General features: G+C 36.4%; 1 protein-coding gene across 1 annotated transcript in view; it reads right to left on the bottom strand.

Moving 5' to 3' along the window:
* Positions 1-14,747, bottom strand: part of syt1a (synaptotagmin Ia) — a 102,748-nt gene extending 88,001 nt beyond the window's left edge. Inside the window, exon 1 of the mRNA XM_007555296.2 lies at positions 14,692-14,747. The gene's annotated coding sequence lies outside the window, so the exon portion shown is untranslated. The remainder of the gene's footprint in view (positions 1-14,691) is intronic.
* Between the last annotated feature and the right edge of the window lie 318 nt (positions 14,748-15,065).

Below are 15,065 nucleotides of genomic sequence, written 5' to 3'. Positions count from 1 at the left end.
TAATGGTGGTATAAAGAGGTAGGTTCTCTACCTCTTTCTTTTCTGAGGAAAAGCATTTTTTGCTCCAAAGCTACTCAAACTTCTCCAGATAGCCTACTTACTTAGGTTATCTTTGTCTGGCTGTGTGTGTGCATGAAGAAATGCTGCAAGGTTAAAATACGACACAAAATGGCATGCTATGCATTGTGCTTCATTTGCATAAAAATGTCCCAGAAAGCAGCTACAAAGTACTACAAGCAGCTTCACATTTGGCCATCAAAGTTTCCCCCAATATAGATTGGATCTTTTGTTGAGTTTTTTTGGGAAAATACAGGTGGCTTAATTTATTTACAGCTGATACTTACAGAAAACCAGTTCATAGTTGGTTATAATTCACTTGAGAGCTTTTTCTTTCTTTAGTTGAACATGATGAGGTGTCAGTGCTCTCTTGCATGTCTCTTTGCATCATATGAAACATTCTTTAGTCACAGGTGTGCTTAGCGACCTAGATATGAAGCGCCCAATTAAGGCAATCTATAAATAGATAAGTCAGAGCTCTTTGCTCTCATCCTCTACTCACTGCCTGACTGATCAGGATAGTAGAAATTTTGAAACGGCAGAAGAGTAATGATGCATTCAAAGATTATTGCTGCTGCGTATTTGCAAGTAAAAAGAAATGAAGGCCTCAGCTTGCTGCCTCTTTCTTTCTAACGCTATATCTGCTATAGCTCTACATAAGGCAGATCTCTATGTGCACAGGTCTCCACAATGATCACCATCTGCCTCCCACTCGTTCAACAGTGAAGATATTTTAAGCTTCCCATTTCACTGTAAATGTGCAATATGTTTCTCTGCATCATTACTTCAATTCCTCTGCTGTTTTTGCTCAACAAATTGTACAAAAATGGTGTAAGATACTGCTGACTGGCCACTCAGCTTTTAAAAAAACCTGACTGGATTTTTTCAGGATTGTGAAATAAGATGTCTGACGCTTATATGATCTTGAAACACTTCGCACCATTCCATTTCTACCCAATTCCATACAGTTGCCATATTCTGTGTTTCACCCTTTGCTGTCACCCCAAAGCATTGTTCTGTTGTACATAATAAGGTTTTACTCCTGACTGCACTCAGTTGTTGAAAATATTGACTGATGGTGAACTTTAAATCCTATAAAGCACAAAAACTGCCATGCAAGAATGGAGCAAATAAGAAAACTAAAAAGCATGCAGCACTTGGAAAAAGCTGAAACTTGGAACTGAGGATTGTTTCATGTTTTTTGTCAGTTCTGTTTTGTGACAACAACTCAATAATTTTCATATTCCTTCCTACTTTTTAGTCTGCAACAGTCTGTCTATTGTTCAACAGAGTAAAAGGTTTAAATCAAGTTCTGATTTAAACCAGCACCACTTCAGCAGCTGTGGTGCTGGTGGATATGGTACCGTGGTTTTGACACAAATGAAAATCTCACCCCCTGCATTTCATGACTGCTCACTGTGAGAGTAATTATGAATCACAGAGATGACTGCGAATGGTAATCTCCCCTCATGAGGAGGCAGTCATTTACAAATTACAACAGTGAGGGGGTAGTTTCTACAGAATGCTAAAGTAATTAGTACACATATATTTTTCTCTAAGTATCACCAAGCAAGAGGAAATCTACTAAATCATGTTCACCATACAGGCATGCACAATGTTGTAGGATCAAATGTTGACAGTTTCTAAATCAATATGTAGACACTAGTTGCTCCTGGAGAACTTTATCCACAAGTTTAATATTTAGAAGGTAATGTCAGGTTTTAATGCATTCAGAAATGTTTAGGTTTTAGTGTAAGAGACTCTTAAGATTTTAACAGATGTCTTGGAATCAATGTTTGATGTTTAAATGTTGTGCTTGGTTGTTTTATGTTTCCCTGGATCAGTCATGAGGCCAGCTACTTCTGAGTACAATCACTCAGTTAATGCACAGAAGCTTTTGAGGGTTTTATAGTCCCAAAACACTACTGACAGCAAAACTTTCAAAACTTATCAGTGTAAAAATTTCTTGAATTTCTTTAAATCAGAATATGTGGTGTTACTGTCCGACATTTTGTAACATACCCTACCTCAACTTGTCAGAAGTGTTACATTTAATTTATTTCTTGATTCTGCAGGTTTAGCAGTAACAGGTGAAGGTAGGAGAAAATAAGCTTACCTTTCACACATTAGGTAGTCAAAACGTATTATTTAATTTGCAGCCAGGTTGGTTTGGACAGCTTTTCTCCCTTAATAAACAAAATGATCATTTATTTAATAATAAATTGCATCAGACAATTTTAAGATCATACTTGATTAAATGGGACCCTTAATACCTCCATGTTCAATGAGACGATAAACTGCAACATTCAAAATGACAGAAAATAATAATAAGCTTGTTATATCTACTTTAAAGAGATGGGAGCAGGGATCACAGTATCTGGCTCGTCGGCCTTTATCCCTGTGGTAGTATGCTGTCCACCAAGTAAACAAGATTACCTTGATGAACAGAGGCAGGCTTGTTTACTCCCTCTGTCAAGGTACTTTACGGGTGACTCAGCTCGAGGCCTGCAGAATCAAATATCACTAGCAGTGACTAAAGCAAAACAAAACAAATGGAATATATAAACTCTGTATTTAAACGAGAGCTTCTTGAAGTGTTTTGGGGAGATTATGTTATATACCTGGTTTTGGAAACTATCAATCTAATTTCCTCTCTTTAAACCTTGTTACGATAGAACTTTGCTTTCTGCTTTAAGTTAATCTAAATCTGGTGTATTTTCAGCTTTAAAATGCTTCTTTTACGTCTGCACACATGCATATGAGTGTTGTTTTATGGATGCCGTCTGACTTCTCCATCCAAACTGTCTTACTGTTAATGCAAAATAAGTTAATTTTAAGATGTACGTCTTAAAGTTTCCTAGCAATATAAAATTTGACAATATTCAGCATTGCACCAAGGTGTGTCTATATGCAGAAGAACTGCTAATATAACACCAAGTCAGATTTGAATCTGTAGTTTAACTGAGAATTAACTTCCTTTAAAACCTTTCACAATAAGAGCTACAAACATAAATACTGCATCCTGAGCCGAGATTCAAGGCTTATTGTGTGCTTAACAGTGTGTTGGTGCTGCAGACTCCAAACAGCCTACAACTTAATTTGTGTTTGATTGATTAATTTTCTAATTAACAAATAAAGTCACTGATATAATTGAGATTTATATTGAAAAAACTATAAGCTAATTTCAGAGTGAATTCTGTTTGGTTCAATTAAAATAAATTTGAACACGTTTCATTTTGCTCTCACAGCACCTGTGTGAAAGGTTTTTAATGGTAAAAAATTGCATGCATTGCTTTTCATTTTGAGTTTGCTAATGCAACAAAATAATGTTTTTTATTTTTATTATTGATGGGGAGTAAAGGTGACAGTGAAAATGTTCTTAAAAATATTAATCCAAATGAGAAACACTTTGTAGAAAAAAAAACATTAAAATAATTTGTCTTTTTGGTTACATTACTATAAAACTGGACTACTAACACTGGTGTATTAGGTCTGATCTCAAGCATATGATGAATCCATTAGTGGGTGTGTGTGTGTGTGTGCGTGTGTGTGTGTGTGTAACCCTGAGTGACACAGTGGATTAGCAGCGTATGTTTAATGCTTTTAGGATATCAGTGAAGCAAGGATGAAACTACATCATCATCAGTTCAATCAGTTCATGTTATTTTGTTCCATTGTAACATCTCGATATGCACAGTTCATAGGACAGAACAGATTTTGTGATAAGAGCTGATGTGTGTTTGGTCTTCTGTGTAATTTCCAGAGTAAAAGAAAAAGTGATGCAGCTGTGTGCTCGGTTGGCAGACTTCCATTTGAAAGTGGCCTGTATCTTGACTAAGGATGACTGATTCCCAGCTCCATCACTGCCACAATGTTATATCCATCTACTGGAGGCAAAACTCTTAGCGCCAGCTTAGCTGATGCTATTGTTATTTATATGCATGTCTGAGGATCTTTTAACAGTCGGAGAAGAAATCACAAAACAGATATAGGGGAAATCAATAGAGATCAGAATTTGAGTTGATTTGTTGTCACCTTACTAGAAAAAGCCTGCATTAAACATGATTGGAAGGGGATTACAAGAGGGTTGTGCCAGTAAGTCATGTGAGGCTGCTCAGGCTTATCACAGGGAAATGTAAATGTGGGTTTGTATGCGCATGTGGAGAAACGTTATGGTCTGTTTTCATGTTGAGATAAGCCAGTAAAAACTAAACTTGGCCAAATGGGTGTTGGGTATTCATCATGGTGAAAGCACCACCCCCATAAATGTATCTAATTCCTAAAAGAAACTTTTAGTTTTTGTGCTTTTCAAGACAAATAAGAAAAACAGAGAACCCATGCTAGCTGCCTCTGAAACAAGAAAACTTTACAGACTGAAACAAGCCCAGCATTTATATCCCATCTCCCATTTCCATGCGTCAGCAATCGAAAGGTATCGCATTGCACAGGCTTGTGGTTCATGTAATCAACCTCAGCAAGCTTATATGACACAATAAAAGCTATAATAAAATATCATTTCTTGCAACAGAGAAAATGATCCCAGACAATCCATTTCCATAAGACTTTTTTTTTTTAGAAAGAAAAAGGTCACAAGTTAACAGCATTTTTTTAACAACGGTGAAATTCAAAGGTCATTTTAAAAACATGTAAGATAGTTCACATTCAATTATAAAATTCTCCAGAATTATTTGTTCCCTTTTTAAAAGTTTAGAGAAAGCATTAATAAAACAAGTGTATCCTTAACTGCAGCAATCATTCATTTGGTTAGATGGGACCGATATTAAGATTTTCATCAAACGCTCCAGTTGTGTTTATTATTTTTACTCCATGTCCAACGGTTCTATGTCTTTTTTTTACCTTTTGCACATCCAGCTGTTCTCCAAGGAGAGATCTGACCAAATTAAATGTTTGATCAACCAATAATTTTGCTGGTTTAATTCTTGAAGGCTTTCAGCAAGACAATGATGCAAAATATGACCAAAAAATCACAGAAATGGTTCAGAAAACAGAAGTAGAGTCAAATCAAAATAAACATGAAACTGGATCTAATTTATTGGTTTTTATCTAGTGTCCTTAGATTGTGCTCTTCAATTTGTTGAGATGTGAGGTTCCCAAATTTGTAATTGAGGAAGAGCTTTTAATTAATTTGAAGGGTGTCGATAATTATCAATGGAATATCATCTATGCCCTTTTTTATTTGTTACTTCCTATCAACTTCAAAACAGGCTCATTTGTATATCTGAAAACATGCTTACTTCTGCTCTGACAATGCACAAATGCAAATAAGTCAGACTTTTCATCTTCAGCCTCAAAATGAAGCCTAATAAATTAAAATGACAAAAGAGAGTGGTCTTAATGCACCTCTCCAGCTTGGTCCTGATGATCAGAGCTGCTCCAGGCCTAATCGTCCATTGACTCCAGCTCTTCTTGCTTGCCTTTAAGAGGGGAAACGGTTCTTTTAATCACTTTCCTTGTTCAAAGCAGCAACTGAGATTGGTTGCTTTGAAAGAAGCTTCAGTAACAGATGTGTGAATCTCAGCAAGATAACATTTAAAATGAAACAAAAAATAATAATAAAAACACTTGTGATTTCTAAACTTCTGCCAAAAAGAGTAGAAATAAATTAATTCTCATGCCGACCACTGTTGCTGCAATTACAGCTGTGATGTTTTCATGCTTTAACGGTAAAAACACTCTGCAATTTATATGCACTATTGCTCAGATGTTAGCAGGATAAATAATTGTTGCAATCAGCAACCTCTGTTTTACAATTTAGTTTTCAATATTTCATGTTTGTTCTCAAAATGAGACATTTTGCCGTAACTGAACAGTTTATTTCCCTGAATTTATGGAAATTCTTTTTATTTTATGATAACAAAATTATTTTAAGCTCAAAGTAGGATTTAAAGAATTTATTGTCTTTTTTTCTCACTAAAATGTATAGAGTGAATTATTTTACAGCTTGTTGGTCTAATGAAGCAGCCTCAGAGCAGAGAACATATTCTTGGAAGTGTGAAAGTCCTGACGTAGTTTTCAGAAATAACAGCAATCTTAGGAGGTGTTTTGTTGCTTAGAAACACACCAAGTTTGACGCAGCGCACATGACCAGTTTGCACACTAACTATTGTAAATTGTAAATGTGCTGAGCTGAGGGTGGAGCAAACAACACTTCACCTGAAATGCTATGAGAGGAAAGCGTTGGACGACTTACTGGCATTCTTTGAACAAAGACAAATGGGATAAAGTCAGAGGAATAGAGCAACTACTGATGAGAAAATGCAATCAGAGGGTTTAATTGTACTAAACAAAACAAACAGATTCTGAAAATAACATTTTAAATTCTAAGCTAACTCGTTTTATTACAAAAATAAATTCAAACTCTCATCTCTTTTGGTCCTAGGATCAAGCAGACATTGGCCAGTTATTTTATTACGAGTCAAAATCCAAACAACTCTGAATATCACTGATCCAACTGAGTAATAATGAATATGTTCGTTTAGCTACACAAGGAATAATTTCACTTTATGTAGTAACTTTGGATTTTATACTAAATATTATTTAAATATACAGAATCAACATTCCTACCAATTACCAAGTCAAAAGCAAGCATTGTGCAATTCAGACTATTTTAGATAATTAACATCTTAACCTAAGAATTTAAGCTTGTACGAGTCCTGTTATTTAAATGGTTACATTTTCTCAGTAAAAATGTATTAATTTGTACCTTTATTCAACTTTTAATTCTTGTTATGTCGATACCTACAAAACAACGGTGTTATTTTGGGTTCTACAATTTTTTTTTTCTTGATTAGCAAATAATTGATTCCTTAGAAACTAATAGGCACAAGGTGTAAATCACTGTATCAGAATCAAGGACCAAAACTGCCAGCAGGACCATTTAGCAAAAGACCACAGCAATAAAGCAATTATGCATCTTTAGCAAATCAATGCACAATAAGAAGCAGTAAAGGACCGTGTGCTACCTGAAGAGAAGAGAATATCCTTTAAGGACTGTGGAATGAAATTACAGTTGAAATTGCAAATCCATGTCAGATTCTGACAGCCAGTCAATGACAACTTCACCTTCGTCTCACTAATCGTTCCGAGTATTTCCAACCACAACCTATCTAGCTGAGCAACCATCATCAGCACGACTGAGTTCATCCCCACGGTTTGTTTAAATATTACTCTGCCAGATTAAGTTTGCTAAATACACAGTTTACCCCAATTAGGTTAGCCTCTGTGCTCCTCATTACAGAGCTGAAGTACAAAAACGGGCATGGACTGCAGCGACGATGAGAAGCAACTGAACTGCCCTGGAAAAGGCCCATCAATCTGTTGAGTTCGATTCAAAGCTCCTTGAAGACGGAAAAAAAGAGAAGGACAAATCTCTGCAGTAATTATATTTTGGTCGTCATTCTTTGTAAAACAGAAAGATAGCAATATTTTCTAAGCTTTAGGTTTAGCATTAAAAACAAATGCCACATTTCTTTGGACACATTACTGTGTTTTTCATGTGCAGATGAAAAACACAGTAAACCAGATGTAACTCTCCACAGAGGAATCTCAGACTCTGTTCAAATGTTCACTCATCTACTTCTATAATCTTTACAGAGAGGACCAAAGTGTTTTTTGCAATTCTAAAACTATGCGAGTACAAGAGTACTTTGTTATGAACCAAATAGTTGCAGTTGCTTGTAAAACACAACAGATTCCAGATTTACGTTAGTAAATCATAATTGAACTGTTTCTAGAAGACATTGTGGTTAAATCTATTTCTCGCTATTGCTTTATATTTCTAAAGTGCTGGTATGAAATATATTTAAACCTTCTACTAAAAATTAAGATGCACATATCACTTAACTCCACAGATACCCTTTAAATGTTGATGATTTGAAGTGTTTTCAGGGCTATTAACTAGTTTCTGAATGGCTTATTAGTCATTCATAAGGGGAGTTTTATTACAAAAACCTCTTAAATATTTCTTGTCAAATGTGTTTTGAATTGTAGCGTTTCTAAAGTGAGCACCCTGTTAAAAAGTCCTGACTTTTTAGATAGCTTACAACTTATTTGGCTAATATTGTCCTTTATGTGGAGAGTAAATCTACATTTACATAAGTTTGTGTCTTAGTTCCTGATACCAACAGGCACTAACAGGCCAATGCTTTCCTCCTTTTTTGGCTTGATGAGCTAAATAATTGTATTATTTTACTCAAACTAAAGACATTTCTTTATGTCAATGTCTCCCAAAAAATTAAATTTTTTAATGTGTCCACCAACTCCTACTGCATGTGTTTCATGAATAACAAACACCCATATGTTAGACTCAGCGTGCTCCATTTGGATCTAGATTGCTCAGCACGACTTGTAGAAGAGAGACTCAAGGCGCAACAAAACCAGCTTTCAATTTAACGCACACTAGGAGTTTTTAGCATGTAGCCATGCTGACACTTCTCTGCTCCTGTCTATACTTGAAAAGAAAGTGAAGAAAAAAAACTGAAGGTGAATACTGGGAAGGATGTGTTTAAGCCAGAACAAATCCACAAAATACACGCAGACTCATTTTTGTGACACTGAAACATGTTTAGAAAATGGAGGAGGATGATCCAAAATGAAAGATATGACTTATTCAGAACAATGTCTTCTGCTTAAAACACAAAATATGTTTATTTCTGGCTCAAAATCCAATTAGAACTGCATAAAGTGAAGCGGGAAATTTAATCTAGTCTAAAATGTTCTCTTCTTCCTGAAAAATTTACAATAGCTTAACCGTATTAACTTCAAATGTTGTGGTATTTCCAATAATCAGAGTAACACTTGCTGCACTCCAACGACACCAGATGTTTAAAATGGATTTCAAGTCATAAGCATGAAGCCTTGCATGACCAAAGATATAAAACTTAAGTGGCAAACTTGACAGCCCTTCAAGGAGACCAGTAGAGTCTTCGACAGCTAAGCTCCTGCCGTATCAATGAGCTGCACGTTCTTCTCTCGTGGGAAGAAGCAAACAGGGTCTGGCTTTTGTGTTTGTCATATCTCCTCCAGCCCATGGTGACCGCAATGTGTCTCAGTCACTTTGGCTCACAAAGGACAGACTGGCACTGCAGAGCCAGGGGAATTGGAGCTCTGTGGGAAATGGCGTCCCTGTGGCCATTTTGAACATAGCAGACCTTCCTCCCTCATGTGTCGTCTTCTCTTAAGCTTATCCAGGAGGGACTTTATGCTCTCACTATGTGAGGATCATGAAATTTCACCCACAGAGAAAAGAACTGCTATCTGATGGCTACTGAACACTATGCATCAGCTTTAAGCACACATTATGACGTGAATGGATCATAAAGGGCATTCAGTTGCACATGTAGGTTCTTTATGCATTTAATAGTATGGATTTTTAGTACTGTATATTTGTAAATAGTATAATAAAAAAAACATGTCGTAATGCAAATCATATTTTCCAACAGTACCCAAATCATCTTCAGACTTTTTTCTGCACCTTTCCCTGCATTTGTCGTACTGATTACCGTATTTTTCGGACTAAAAGCCGCTACTTTTCCCCCCTGGTGCAAGCAGGAGTTTTCTTCAACCACCAGGGGGCTCTTCAGCAGGAAGTGAATCATTGGAAGATAAAATTGGAAATCAAAGAAGAAAGTGCTGATTTTCATTTAGAACAAGCACATGCTAGCAGCAGGAACGACGGAGAAAGGTTTTCAAACTCAGTTTCCAGTTTTTTTTTAAAACTTAGTGGGTGCGGCTTATAGTGAAGTGCGCTCTGTAGTCTGGAAAATATGGTACTTAAAGTACTTTTACACAATTAGTCACATTTTACACAAAAACTACAAACTTCCAGGAGACTTCACTTCTTAGAAATGGCTACCCAGGAACTCTGGTTTCCTTCTAGTCTAAAAACTGAGAGGAAACATTAGTTTAAAGCCAAAAGGTTCCTCTGTACTGATCATAGGTATGAGTCTGCATCGTTTTTAGTTCTGTGTCAACAGGTAAGCGGTTCAGGGTGTATCCCATCTCTTGTCCCATGACAGATGAAGACAGAAAACAACTACCCTCCCTGCAAATGCAAGCTGAAATAGACAAATGGATGTTTTTGAGCAACTTTTTGGTGATGTTTAGGGTATCAAGGTGGGAGAAATATACTAATAATAATATGCAACAAACGGAGTCATGTTGAGTGCTTGAACACTGATCCTGTTACATTCTGGTTCTTGTACTTAAATGCTTAGAAATGGATGCCTAAAATACAAAATATTTTTTGGTTTTAATTAAAAACGCTGGTGTTTAAAAGTACACAAAAATTAAAACGTATCAATTAAGGAGCAGTGTTTTCCATTTCCACATGAAATTGTTAGAGTAACACAAAATTGTCTCTGCCTGATGTCACTGCACTATTATCAAATGACAGGCGCCAATTTGATTTAATGAACAAGGCAGGAAATGAAATAGCAGCTCAGTGAGAATGAAATGGGGAAAGAGTAATTCTGTCTGCTCCTCCTGAAATGGAAACATTGCTGAATACAGAGCTTAATTTTGCACCAACAATGAAAAGGTAACCACTGAAAGAGAATGCGGCTGACAGAGGTCCAAAACAGAGCAGAAAATATTAAAGAAAAAAATATGGACTGAAAATATTATTTTTGCATCCAATTGTGTTAAGCTAAAATGATGCTTATTTTTACAACAGATTTTTTAAGATTTATCTTTATATTTAACCTAAGCACGACTCCAGCAGTAAAGAGTTTTCTAATTAACCTTCTAATTAACCATTACTGAGAGTCAAACTTCTTCAAGGAAGGAAAAGATGCAATGTGGTTTTCCTCCGATTGTAAATATGACTCCCCTTGTCATCACTTGATACAGTGATCTGAAGTGATGCAAAACAAAAGTAAACAGAAAAATAAAATTATCTTATCCTGATTAAATAAAGGCAAAGTTTGCAGTTTACATATTTTTTTTGTGTCATGACCACCTGGTGTGCATCATTCATTCATTTAAAGGTACAATCTCTACAGAAAAGCGCATTACCAAGGTTGTAAGCATTTTGCTGAAGGTTGGACACAACCTCATGCACCTCAAAGCAGAAAAAGCCGAAAGCATTAACACACATGACCGGGTTTGGGTTCTGCCGTCGTCATCGGGGGAAATTACAGACGCCTGGTTACTCATATGCTGAGGAGCTGGAGGAGATCTTGCAACCTCAGGTCTGGCATTTTTCATGCTTTTAAATCTTTTATGTATTTCACTATTTTGGAACTACTTCGAGGTTTGTTTAGAAATATAAAAATGTCATAAAAGGATATCATTACTTCTGTCATAAACCTAAAAATCATAGCTGATATGTTCTTCTTAGAGCTGTGAATCTTTTTCAGAAGTGAATGTTTTTTGTTCTGGTTGTTGGTCGCAGTCCAACCACAATATGGGATAAATATTTTCAACTCTAGATTTCTGTTGATCAAGTCAAAGCCTCAAGCATATATAAATTTTACAAATAAACTTCCCATCAAATGAAATCACTTGGTAACTTCCACTATCAGGTAACCAGCTGATAACGCTGGATGGTTCCACAACTTTATTTTCTCATTTTAACGCTGCATTTTCCTAAAAATATTTAACTGAATCATTTTGGATATAGTGAAAGTTTGTTTTTTTAATGTGACAAGTGCTTTTACGTGACCAATGACTGAATTTAAAATATTAACAGCAGTGTTTGCAACCCATCTGTCAGATTAGAAAACTTTTTTCGCCAGTAAACAGCAGTGTGGTAAAACTGGATGCATTAACAGCCGTAAAACACAAATCAGAGCCGCAAAACCACTACAACCAATTATACAACTTTCCATGGAACATCTTAATGGCTTAGAAAAGTAATGTGCATTTGCAAAATGGGCCAGCTATTTGTCGGAGCCTTGTTTTCAGCATTTTAAGAGGGTTTGATGAAAACTGCATCAGCAGGTTTATGAGGTAATATGAACTTCACAACAAATCCCGGAAATCCCTAACCAACACATCATCAAATTACAAAATAGAGGTGTTAAGAAAAGGAAACAGACCATGTTTATAAATGCTTCCATGTCAGTAAAGAACAAGTCGAAGAACATTTATATTTTAATAATTTAGTACATGTATCAGTGCAACCACAGGAGCCTTTCAAATGAAATTATCCGTCTAAATCAACCCGGCCTGATTCTAAGAGAAATAAAACAACTCATACTTTAGATATCACCCACATTTTTGGTTCGGTTTCATCAGAAAAACCTGGACCTGATCACTCCCCAACATGGAGAATCAAGAAATCACCTAAACAGAACCTGACTGCCAACATGAAGTAGGCTAAAAGAGTTTCAAAAGCAACACACAGCGCCTCGATCTAAAAAAAATTCAGAAGCGCAGTGACATCTATAAATCTGAGAAGCTTTACAAAGCCATTTTTAAGACTTCAAGCCTTAAACATGGCCTTGAGAGCCATTACCCACAAAGAGAGAAAACATGCAGTGTTAGAAAACCTTCCCTGTAGTTGGCAGATTTCTAAAATTATACAAAGAGCACATCAATGACTCATTGAGGAGTTTACAAAAGAACCGAGAACAATGTCTAGAGCACTGAAGACATCACTTGCCTTTGTTAAAGTCAAAGTCCATGAATCGACAAAAAGAAAGAGAGATACAGGGTCTTGATCATCATGGGAATGATGATCAAGACTGCTGGAAAATACTTTGTGAAATGTTGAGAGAAATGTTGAAAGCTTTGAGTGGTTTATGTGCAAAACAAGCAGCATTAAACAATCATACATGGTGGTGGTAGTGTTATGCTCTGGGACCAGCGCTCCAAAGATATTGCCCGTTGTCATATGTGCTTGATGGCAGTTGTTGCAGCGGTGTAACGGGTTTTTAAATAGATAACTTCTTCACTCAAGTTTTAATAGATTTTGTTCCTGCTTAGTAAATTATTCACCCTGTGAAGACTGATTTTTAATGGATGCTAGTTATTCTTTGATACATTTTGGATGATCTGAAAAATTGAAGTGTGACAAAAATTCAAAACCAGAAGGAATTTATTAGAGAATAAACATTTTTCATAACACTATCTCTGAATAACCTACCAGCAGAAGGGCTCTAACTCAATTATATACCATGAAGGATGATTAATAAGTCTGCTAATGGAAGGAGGCTGAGAGATCTCTGGAAGCGAGATAAGGTATGAGGTGTAAACAGAAGAAAACACAGCTGAGTGGAGGTGGGAAGTGCAAACTCCATCAATCACTGCTGACAGCTGAGACAGATTTAAGGATCATCAACAGCATAAAAGAAATTGATGTTTCGCTACTAAATATCACAGAAATAATTAGTAATATTGGCACCTTTCAAAAGTCTAAAATATGTCCCTCTTGTCAGTTCATCCCAATAAATGAGTAGAAACCAAGACTTGATAAGATTATTACTGTTCCGACTTGTAGTCATTTTGATGCTTTTGAGGATATTTAAACTTAAAGACTGGAGAATAACAGAAGAATTGAGATAACGTCATTAACAAAGCCCTTTATCTCAGTAATGCCACAATAAGCTTATCTTCACACATATGAGAAAGCCCAAAGCAGCTGAGTCCCCCACTGACAGCCTCAGCAGGACTTTATCCTGCATGCCAACTCACTAAAAGTGGACTGATTGTCACTCTGGATATACAATACATTTTCAGTACCGTTTTTGATTGAACAAATTGTTCAGTTTTCTGTTTGATTACTTATCAGTTCTGGTAATGGCAGCAGCTTTAATAATGAGCAAGGCTTTAATGTGAAGTGAAGGATACTGCAGAATATGGATACATAAATCCAATAAAAACCTTCACATTTATGGATGTGACTTAATGAAAAAGCTTAAAAGAAAACCAAGCGCATGAATACTTTTGCAATTACTTTCAAAGAACAACAAAACAATGAAAATAAAAGCTTCCATATCACAATTTTTCACAAAAACTGGTATTTGAGTCAGTTCAAGGGAAGCTCTCGCTCATGAAAATGTTTGTATTTGTCATTCATAGCCAGACTTACCGTACCTTTGATCCCACACCTGCGCTTGTTCAGGCCCAAAGCAGCTCTTTGTGAATAATATTTACTGAAATATTTATGCAAAAGTCCAACCTACTAAGCGAGGCAAAAACAAAGCCGCAGAGTATTTGTGCATCGTGTTTCAAACAAAGTCAGTGCCTCTCAGCCTCTGGAGTGAATGGCCACTTCAGTCGCTCTGATCACAGCTGACTTCACTCCATTGAATTAACACACAGTTTTCTTGGCTACAGGCTCAGGGGCCATGTTGGAGCCTCACTGGTGAATATTAGATTGCACGCCTCCAGATCTCATTAAAGGAAGCAACAGGACAATGTCTGCATCCCAAATGAGACCAGAGGCCATCAAGCATCCTGACTCCCTGTAGGATCCACCGATTTGATTGATTTTTGTGTGCATGCGTCATGGGGAAACAGAGGGTAAGATGTCATATTGTGCAAATAAAATAATTAGACCTTTTCTATCCTTTTTTATATGCTACACAATTTAAATAAATGCCATTTGGGGTTGTTTAACAAATGGACTATAATGATATTTGGTGAAGAGTTATCTGAGAGCATACTCACAGGTTCTTGAGTCAGAGCAGTTTTTTTTCAGTCTTCCTTTTCCAGATGGATGTCCACTGAAAAACAAACACAGGCGTCATTATCACAAACACCCAGAAACCCTGACAGCAGAAAAATCAGGCTCCACTGAGTCTAACAGAGAAGGCGATACACATGTGGCTCAAGAAATGTTTTAAGGCGATGTGTGAAATGAGTCCATGCAGACAGCAGGCTTTACTGAAAATCAAATTACTACTGTCACTGCATGATCCTAACTAAGATGTCCAGCATTAGCTATGCACAATTAGCTCGAGTTTTAAATAAAGTCACCTTGTGCCTGGAGCTGTTCTTTTTTAACAGTAGTTAACCAGTAATAACCACTAATTAAACCCTTC

Source organism: Poecilia formosa, unplaced genomic scaffold (genome assembly GCF_000485575.1).
Source record: "Poecilia formosa unplaced genomic scaffold, Poecilia_formosa-5.1.2 Scaffold69, whole genome shotgun sequence".
Classification (NCBI taxonomy): domain Eukaryota; kingdom Metazoa; phylum Chordata; class Actinopteri; order Cyprinodontiformes; family Poeciliidae; genus Poecilia; species Poecilia formosa.
The sequence above is the reverse complement of the archived record's forward strand: the minus strand, read 5'-3'. Positions and strand labels throughout refer to the sequence as shown.